Source organism: Hylobates moloch, unplaced genomic scaffold (assembly GCF_009828535.3).
Source record: "Hylobates moloch isolate HMO894 unplaced genomic scaffold, HMol_V3 SCAFFOLD_233, whole genome shotgun sequence".
Lineage (NCBI taxonomy): Eukaryota > Metazoa > Chordata > Mammalia > Primates > Hylobatidae > Hylobates > Hylobates moloch.
Window position 1 is genome coordinate 1 of NW_026652508.1, and position 9,641 is coordinate 9,641.

The 9,641-nt window shown below is 34.0% G+C and overlaps 1 pseudogene; it reads left to right on the forward strand.

Annotated features, from left to right (window-relative positions):
* Positions 1 to 7: 7 nt before the first annotated feature.
* On the forward strand, positions 8 to 4,923 carry LOC116464158 (angiogenic factor with G patch and FHA domains 1-like; annotated as a pseudogene).
* The last annotated feature ends 4,718 nt before the right edge of the window (positions 4,924 to 9,641 follow it).

The window sequence follows — 9,641 nt, forward strand, 5'->3', positions numbered from 1 at the left end:
TAAGTTTCATGCAGAAATTTATTTTGACCATGACTTACAAAGTTATGTCCTTGTAGGTCAAGGCACTCAAAAGGGGACAATTGTCAATGGAAAATGGATTGTTCAACTGGAAATTAATGTGACCCTTATGTACTTGAGCATAGTCATGAAGTGAAAATTGGAGAGACTGTGTTACCGTTTTACACTCACCGTAGCAGTGATACCTGGGCTGGCTGTGAACCACAAGTTAGAGCTCACCCTTGCCTTGATAAGAAAGATGAATTGTTAATTGGACCAACTCTAAGTAAGGAGAAAAAATAGTTGGAAATAAAATAATTAAAGAAAATACAATTAAAATATGTTTACAGAAACAGACTGTGAAGATAAATAGTCATTGAAGAATCTAAAATATAAAAATAGAGGTGGAAAACATAGCAGATTGGAAGTGAAGGAACTTTCCAAAGAGATAATTCTCCTGCCTCTGTTCATTCTGAAATTACCGACAGCAACAAAAGTAAGATGTTGGAGAAGATGGGTTGGATAAAAGGTGAAGGCCTGGGGAAGGATGGCTGGGAATGAAAACCGATTCAGCTTCAGCTTCAGCGAACACGTGTTGGCTTGGAGACAGGCAATCCATCCTCAACTGAAGATGTTCACCTTCTCCAAAACAAAAACAAACAAACTGGGACAAAGCACGAGATAGATTTGCTGAAAACTTCCCAGAAACTAAACCTTTAAAAAATGACCTAGGGACCATGCCTTGGGTAAAAGGGACTGTAGAGTGCAGGTTAATCATAGAGGAAAACTCAAGCTTTCTTAAAAATAGAGTTTGGAAACTCTTATCTATTTTATTTTATTTCATTTCATTTTTTGCAGAACTTTTATTCCCCAAAGAGTCTGTGGCACACAGGAACTGTGTCAGAGTTTAACCTTTCCTGATTCAGAAATGTGTAATAAAGTTTGGTTTGCAGCTTTTAAAAATGATTTTTTAAACCAATAAATAGTAACTGAATCAAGGTATGCAGTTAGTGGACTAAAGTTTACAGGGCACAGATGAGTTTATCAAACTTCATTATTTTATTTTATCTTGTCATTTATGACATCCATAGAAGCAAAAAACTATATAGGCAAAACTCATGTAACCACTAATAAATGTACATTTGTCTTTTTCTCCATATATTCACAGTAAGATGCACAGCAAGAGAAACATCAAAAGTCTATAAAAATAAATCTGACTATATGCATCCTTGTTTATGCCCTTTGGAACCCAGGTAAAAGAACCTCTTATACTTGATATAACCTAAATAATATTATTGAAGAGCTAATAAACTAGTGACATATCGTAGAAAATTAGTGTTTTACTGTCTTCTTCTGTGAAGAAGCTGTTTATTGGTACTACATATTCAGCATTTATATTTGGCTTCCTTCATAGCTAACAAAATATTTAGATATGAACAACTGAGTATTGAAACAGTGTGCTGGCATTTGTAGTTTTCATAAATATTATGGCAGGCAATGGAGTTGCACCAGAGAAATCTGATTTCTAGTTCAAAAGGAATATTTAGTGAGGGTCTCCATTTAAGATATTTATTGAAAATGTCCTCAATTGCAATACAAACATTATAAAAAATTTTAAAACACTCTTTTCAATAAATTACGAATTAAACAAAAAATTTAAATGATAGTTTTTATGGAGGTAGGTAAATGCTAATGAGGTAGAATGGCAATTAAAGCCAAAAGACCTGAATTCAGGTAAACAGTTTTGCCCATATTAGTTTTATGTTAAAGGGAACAATGATTCTGACCATATACTATTTACTGCAGTAAAGTATTTCAGAAATCTGTGCATAATACTTAATTAATTTTCTAATGGTAAAAAAGGAACCACATCCTACAAATTACTACAATACTGTCTATTGAAGAGAGTGGTATTTCAAATGAAGAAACTTGGAATTTCTCATGAGGTGGTGATCTATGCCATAGAAAATCCATGTAAAATATTTTATTCATGTATGCAAATGTTGATATTTCTGCTTTTCAGGAAAATGACGTGCTCTAAAAACTTAATGCAGATAACTAAAATTACCAATAAGTTGCAAGAATTCACAAAATGCCTAATATAGTTGAAAGAAAAATATGGAAACTTCTCAGGACCAGAAGAAAATAATGGTAATGATCCAAAGAAGTATCAACGAAAGAGGTCAGTGCTCCATTCAGATGGATCTGATCACAAGGATGTCAGATCTATGTGGGTTGTTCAGCTTCTGACAAGGCAAATGGAATAAACATAGATCATTTGCCTGCTGGCATCTGGAGTGTGCTGTCTTCCACATGTGAGAACTAAATTATAAATTATGTTGCAGAAAAGGATATACACTACTAGCGTGAAGGATTAGATAAATTATATGGCACATAAAACTCAGATATGAGGTTTATATTTAAATGTTTGCCAATATCATTAATAAACAAGAAACCATAATAATGTGGAAAAAGCCTATGAGCTTGTCAAATCATATTTGGAAAAGAGGCAAATGGAAAATGAAGTATTGAAAATGTAGTAAAACAATTTAATTTATGGCATACAAATTACATTATTAAAGTAGACTGTGCTAATGAGAAGTCTAGTAAACTGGAATGCTGGGTACAATTAATGTAGTCATATACTCTATAGAAGGCAAATTAATACAAAATACAAATATATTTATTTATACATTAAGACTAAATGAGAAGAAATAAAAAAACATTTAATTGTTTTACTAGACTTTATAAACAGGAATGCAATATTCAATGAATTGGTGGCTCATAAGTTTCAGAAATTAGAAACAAGGCATGAATCCTATCAAAGTTTAGAGTGTCATGAGTCAAAAAAAATTAAGAAATACTTAAAAGAAATAATGGTTTTGGTTATTGTGAATACTGCTTCAATAAACATGGGAGTGCAATTATCTTTCGGACACACAGATTTTATTTCCGTTTGATATATACTAAGTGGTGAGATTGCTGGATCTTATATATGGTAGTTCTATTTATAAGTTCTTGAAAAACCTCCATGCTGTTTTCCCTAATGGTTGTACCAATTTACATTCTCACCAATAGTGTATAAGTGCCCATTTACAGATGAATGAAGAAAATGTTACAGACACACACACACACAGGAATAATGTTCAGTAATAAAACAGAATAAACTTCTGTCGTTTATGTCAGTGTGGATGAACCCAGAGGGACATTAGGTTAAGTGAAATAAGCCAGTCACAGAAAGAAAAAGAGCACATGATGTCACTCATATGTGAAATCTAAAAAAGTTGATCTCATAGAAGGAGAGAGTAGAATGGTGGTTACCAGATGCTAGGGAGAATAAAGGGATGAAGGAATGGGGAGAGGTTTGTCAAAGTTACAAAGTTACAGTTAGGAAGAATAAAGTCTGATGTTCTATTACACAGGAACTATATAGCTAATGATAAAGTACTATTTATTCTAACAGCTAGAAGAGAGATTTTGAATTTTATTAGCACAAATAAATAATAAATGTTTAAAGTGCTAATTATGCAAATTACCCATATTGGGTCATTGTACAGAATACACATGCATTGAAACATCACACTGTACTCCATAAACATGTACAATGATTATGCACCAATTATAAATAAAATACATCTTGAAAAAAGAAGAATGATCAAACTGCATGACACCGAAAAGAAGAAAAACTCTTAAAAGCAGTGAGATAGAACACAGATAACCTGTGAAGCTGAGGGAAAACTCTTACCTTTGTATCAAGTTAGAGAACAGAAAAATTAATATCAATAAAATATTAAAATAAAAGCTTCTGGACAGCATACAATCTGTTAACAGAGTGATAAGACAACCTATAAAACAATAGAAAATATGTGCATCTGACAAGGAGTTAATAGGCAAAATATATGAGACTCAACAGCAATAAAAATTCAACTAAAGAGTGAGCATAAGACGTGAATAGACATTTTCCCAAAGAAGACACAAGGAAATGCTCAACATCACTAATTATCTGAAAAATGCAATCCAAAACCACATAAGATAGTACCTCATTCCATTTAGAATGACCCCTGTCAAGAAGACAAAAGACAACAAAGATGAGGATGTGGAGAAAATGGAACACTTATACACAGTTGGCATGAATGTAAATTTAGTACATTTTTAGATGTATTTATTTTTTATTAGACACCGTGAAAAACTATGCAGGTTTCTCAAAACGAAAACAGAAACAAAACAAAACAAAAATGAAAAAGCTAAAAATGAAACTACGATCTAATCCGGTAATTCCACTATTGAGTGTATATTAAGAGAAAATCAGTATATTGAAGAGATATCCGCGTCATCTTTATCATGGCTCCATTGACAGTAGCCCAAATATGGAATCAATCTTAGTGTCCATCAACGGATAAACAGATAAAGCCAATGTTGTGTACATACACAATGGAACAGGATTTAACCACAGAAACAATGAAATCCGGCGGTGCGGGTTGACGCCGGTCTCTGACGTATGCGACCCGCCCGCCCGGGCTTCCGGCTTGGCGGAATACCCGACAGCTGGGTGTCCTGCCGCAGGCCCTGCTTCAGGACCACCCACCCTCTGCCTCCCAATAAGCTCAGGCTTTTGCGGTGGACGCCGCTGCTGCTCCTACTACCGCAACTTGGAATCAAAAACGCTTCGTCGTGCTCTCAGGACAGAACCGTGAACCCAGCGCAGCTGCGGTGCGTGAAGCCCCTCTTCCACCGCCGGGCGCCGACTGCAGAGCCTGCCGCGTCCTCCTTGGCCTGAGCCCGCTCACAGCGCAGCGCCGAGTTGCTCCTGCTGGCGGCAGCCTGGGAGGGGTTGGAGGGCCGGACACCTTCGGGGAGCGTGCGAAGGGGGAGCCGCAGCCGTCACCTCCTCTCTCTCTCCCGCGGGGATGTGCAAAATTACCATGAAATTATGACTTGTCATCCTGCGAGTTACCAGTTGGAAAATTGGAGTCTAGAAAATGTTGCCACCATTTTAGCCCACCGGTTCCCCAGTAGCTATATTTGGGTGATAAAGTGCTCCCGAACGCCTTTGCGCAAATGCAGCTGCCATGATAGTTTTCTGAAAAGTAACATATTTAGTTGCCCAGAACACAATACTGCGTGTATTAATTTTATAACATTATATACTCTATTATATATGCAGTATTGAACAACTACAATGGGTGAAGCACTACTATAAGAACTTTGTATTCATTATCTCTCATGAACTCTCTTTGAGGTAGATTTCAGTATCTTCGATTAAGAGGCTAATTTATAAACAATACATATATTTGAATAAGAAACTAAAACACGAAAGGCTTTTAAAATTACAATTTTGGATAAGGAAAGAGCATTGTAGAAGTCTATACAGCATGCATCTTTACAGAAAGTTTTAAAACTTACAAAGTTAAATGATGTATTATTTAGAGACACCTACATATGTAGTACAATTAATAACAAAAGTCAAAGGAATTATACTTTCTCAAGACTGAGGATGAATGATGATTTTCTGAGGTAGAGAGGCAGAGAGTTGTATTTGGGAAAGACTGTGTAGACAATACAGACAGCTTCAGATGTAGGAGTGAAGTTTTATTAAGTAATTGGTAGGTTCAGGGTGTTGAATTTATTTGTATACAATCACACACACACACACACACACACACACACACACACACACACACACACGATTTGGCCCTGTATATTCATGAATACCACATCTGTGAATTCAAACCAACCTTGAATAAAATGTAGTTAAGCATACAATGTTTACTTTTTACTGAACATGTGCAGATATTATTGTCATTATTCCCTCAGCAATATGAAACTATTTAAATAGTATTTATGTTGCATTAAATATAGTAAGTAATGTAGAGATGAATCAAACAATATACAAGAGACTGTGCATAGGTTATATGAAAATAATCCTTCTCTTTATATAAGAGACTTAAGCATCTAGGATTTTGGCATCCCAAGGGGGTCCTGGAACTAATCCCCTATGGATACATGTTTATGCATAAGGACAACCATATAAAGGACAACTGTGTGTGTTTATTTATATGTATAATTTTACACATACAATTATATACACTAGTGCTTAATATAATTTTTATTATAAGTGCTTGATATAAACAAGCATTAAGTTTCTATGGCATACAGTACAATGTTTCACTTAGTCGTTTTCCATCTGTACAACAACCCCCCATGATACAAGTTTTAACAAATCTGCACTTTTACACCTGAACTTAAAATAATAGTTTAAAAAATGTTATTTTTCAAGATCCTATTGATGACATTAAGTGGACACTTACTGAAAATGTATTTTAGTGATGTTCAATATAAACTAGTTATGTATAGATTTATGCAGTCTCCTTTTACTTTTTTGTTGTTGTTGCTTACGCTTTTTATGTTATATCCAAGAAAGTATTGTCAAGATGAAAGTAATAATTATCTCACCTTGTAAAACATATTTGGAACATTTTATTCAAAAAATTTTATAATTATAGTTTTTACATTGAAATATTTAAGATAGTTTTATATACAGTGCTGAAAAGCATCCTACATTGTTATTTTTCGTTTGGTGGATAGTCAGTTTTCCAACATCATTTGTTGAAAAGACTATTCTTTCTCCATTGTGTGGTCATAGCAACCCATGTGCAGGTCATCTGATTATGTTCACAAGGGTTTATTTTGCGGTTTTCTATTTCATTACCTCTTTGTCTTTATACTAGTACCTTACTGTTTTTATTTCTGTAACTTTGTGATATGTTTTGAAATCAGAACATATGACGCCTTTAACTTTATACTTCTTTTCTAAAGCTATGGTGGCTATTCATGGTGGCTTGAGATTTCATATACATTTTAGATTTTTTTTATGATTCAGCAAAAACATACCATTGTGATTTTCCTAGGGATTACATTGAACTTGCATGTCATTGTGGGCAGCATTAACATTTTAACAATATGAAGCCATCTGACTCTTGAACAAGAGTGGGTTGAAGGGTGTATTGCTTAAGTTCTGCATATTTTGGGATAGACAATTTTCCTTCTGCTTTTAGTTACTAGTTTCATTTTGTTGTGGCCAGAAAGATGTGTAGTCTCAGTCTTTTTAGATTTAATAACACTTGTTTTGTGTCCTAATGTATTGTCTATCCTTAAGTGTGTGTCATGTGATGGGGAATATTGTTTATTCTTCTATGGTTGACTGAAAAGCTCTATATATGTCTATTAGGTCTAATTGGTCTTCAGTGTTGTTCAAGTTTTCTTTTGTGTTGATCTTTTACCTGTTTTTTCTATTTATTATTAAGAGTGGGGTATTAAAGCCTCCCACGATTATTGTGTTGATGTATACTTCTTGCTTTGCTTCTGTCAATATTTACATATTTGGGAACCCCTATATTGTGTGCCTATTTAGATTTATACATGCTGGAGATTCCTGGCAAATAGACTCTTTTATCATTACATAATATTATTCCTTGTCTCTTTTGACAGTTTTAATCTAAGGAGTATTTGGGTTAAAATAAATATGGTGACCCTGTCCTATTTTGGTACTATTCATGTGGATTATCCTTTTTCATCTTATTTGTTTCAGCCTATTTAGTTTCTTAGACCTAAAGTGAGTCTCTTAAAAACGGCATATTTTTGGATATTATTTATTGTGAATCCATTTATGCATTTTATGCCTTTTGTATAGAAAGTTTAATTGATTTATCTTTAAAGTAATTACTGAGTAAAAAGAATTTCCATTTCCATTCAATTATTTTCTGTTTCTTTTAGTTACTTTTTTTCTCCTTTTCCCTCTTACTGCCCTTTTTGGTCATTGTTGATTTTGTAAGGACATAGTTTGATTTCTTTTTTATTTTCTTTTGTGCACCTTTCATAGATAATCTTTTGTGATCACCAGGAGGAATAGAGAGTATATAAAACACTTTAACATTATATCAGTATATTTTATCTCATAACAACTTAACTTTGTGTACAAAAAACACCTCTTTACATCTTTTCTTTACCTTATTATGTTAATACAATAAAATTTTATGTTATTAATATTACAACATAGATTTTTATATTTTGTATTAACAAACATGCAAATTTTTAATGTTTTTCTTTTTACAATTTTATAGCAGAATTATGTGTATTTTATACACCATCATTATGATAATAGAAAATTCTCTATTTTTTTGCATATTTACCTTTATCAGAGAGTTCTATATTTTTATGTGGCTTTATAATTAGCTGTCTAGCATTGTTTTATTTTTCAACATAAAAGTCTCCTTTTAGCATTTCTTGTATGGATGTTCAAGTGATGATGAACATCATGTATGTTTTTTAAATTTTAGTAACAGGTGGACTTACTATGGCTATTGTACTAGTCTTTTTATAACACTGTTATAAAAACTATATGAATCTGAATAATTTATAAAGAAAATAATTTTAATTGACTGACACTTATACAGGCTTAACGGGAAGCATGACTAGGAGGACTTAGGAAACTTACAATTATGGCAGAAGGGAAAGGGAAAACAAGAATGTCTTCACAATGGTGGAGCAGGAGAGAGAGAGAAAGGGTAAGTGCCACACTTTTCAATCATCAGCTCTTATAAGTAGTCACTCACTATCGTGAGAACAGCATGGGGAAATCAACCCCCATGATTCAATCACCTTTCATCAGGTTCCTCTCTTGACACCTGGGGATTAGAATGGTAACTTGAGATTTGGGTGGAAGCACAGAGCTAAACTGTATCAGTTATGTTGTTCCTTGTGTTTCTTATTTGTAGCTATTTTTTCCAGTTTTCTCTCTTATTGCTTTTCTTGTGTCTCATGGATTCTGTTGTGGTAATACGCTGTGGTTCCTTTCTCATTGTCTTTACTGTATCTGTACAGGTACTTTTCATGGTTATCAGGATGATTAAATAAAATATCTTGAAGTTAAAATATGTTTTCAGCTGGTAACAAATTAACTTTCATTGGATACAAAATTTTCTCTCTTTGCATCTCTCCTCAAACTTAAATTACATTTTATATTTATGTTTTTATATTTTTATATAACGTATCCATTAACAAAGGTTTATGATTGTTTTTATGCTCTAGTCTTTGAGATTCTATAAAAGAAATAGAATGCTTTGTGCACCATCATTATGACGCTAGAGAATTATATACTTGTATATGTATATATCATTCTTAGGAAGCTATATCTTTATATAATTTTTTTTTTGAAGGCAGGGTGTCACAGTCCCACACGCTGGAGTGCAGTGGTTTGACCACGGCTCACTGAAACCTAGAACTCCCAGGCTCAAGTGACCCTCCCACTTTAGCCTTTTGAGTAGCTGGAACCACAGGCCTGCAACACCATGCCCAGCTAATTTTTAAATTTTTTTATACAGATGGAGTCTCAACATGTTGCCCAGGCTTGTCTTGAACTCCTGGGCTCAAGAAATTCTCCTACAGTGCTGGGATTACAAGTGTGAACCACCACACCTGGGCTGATTTTGTGTTTCTGTCTGGCATCAAGACAAACTCTAGGATGTGAACAGGGGTTGCATACTGTATCTGAGTGGAAGTATAAATGGTGAGAAGAAAAGTTAGAAGCAGGTGCCACAGGAAAATATAGAAGGGGACTGAATAGGTGGGGTGAGTAAGTTTCCCTG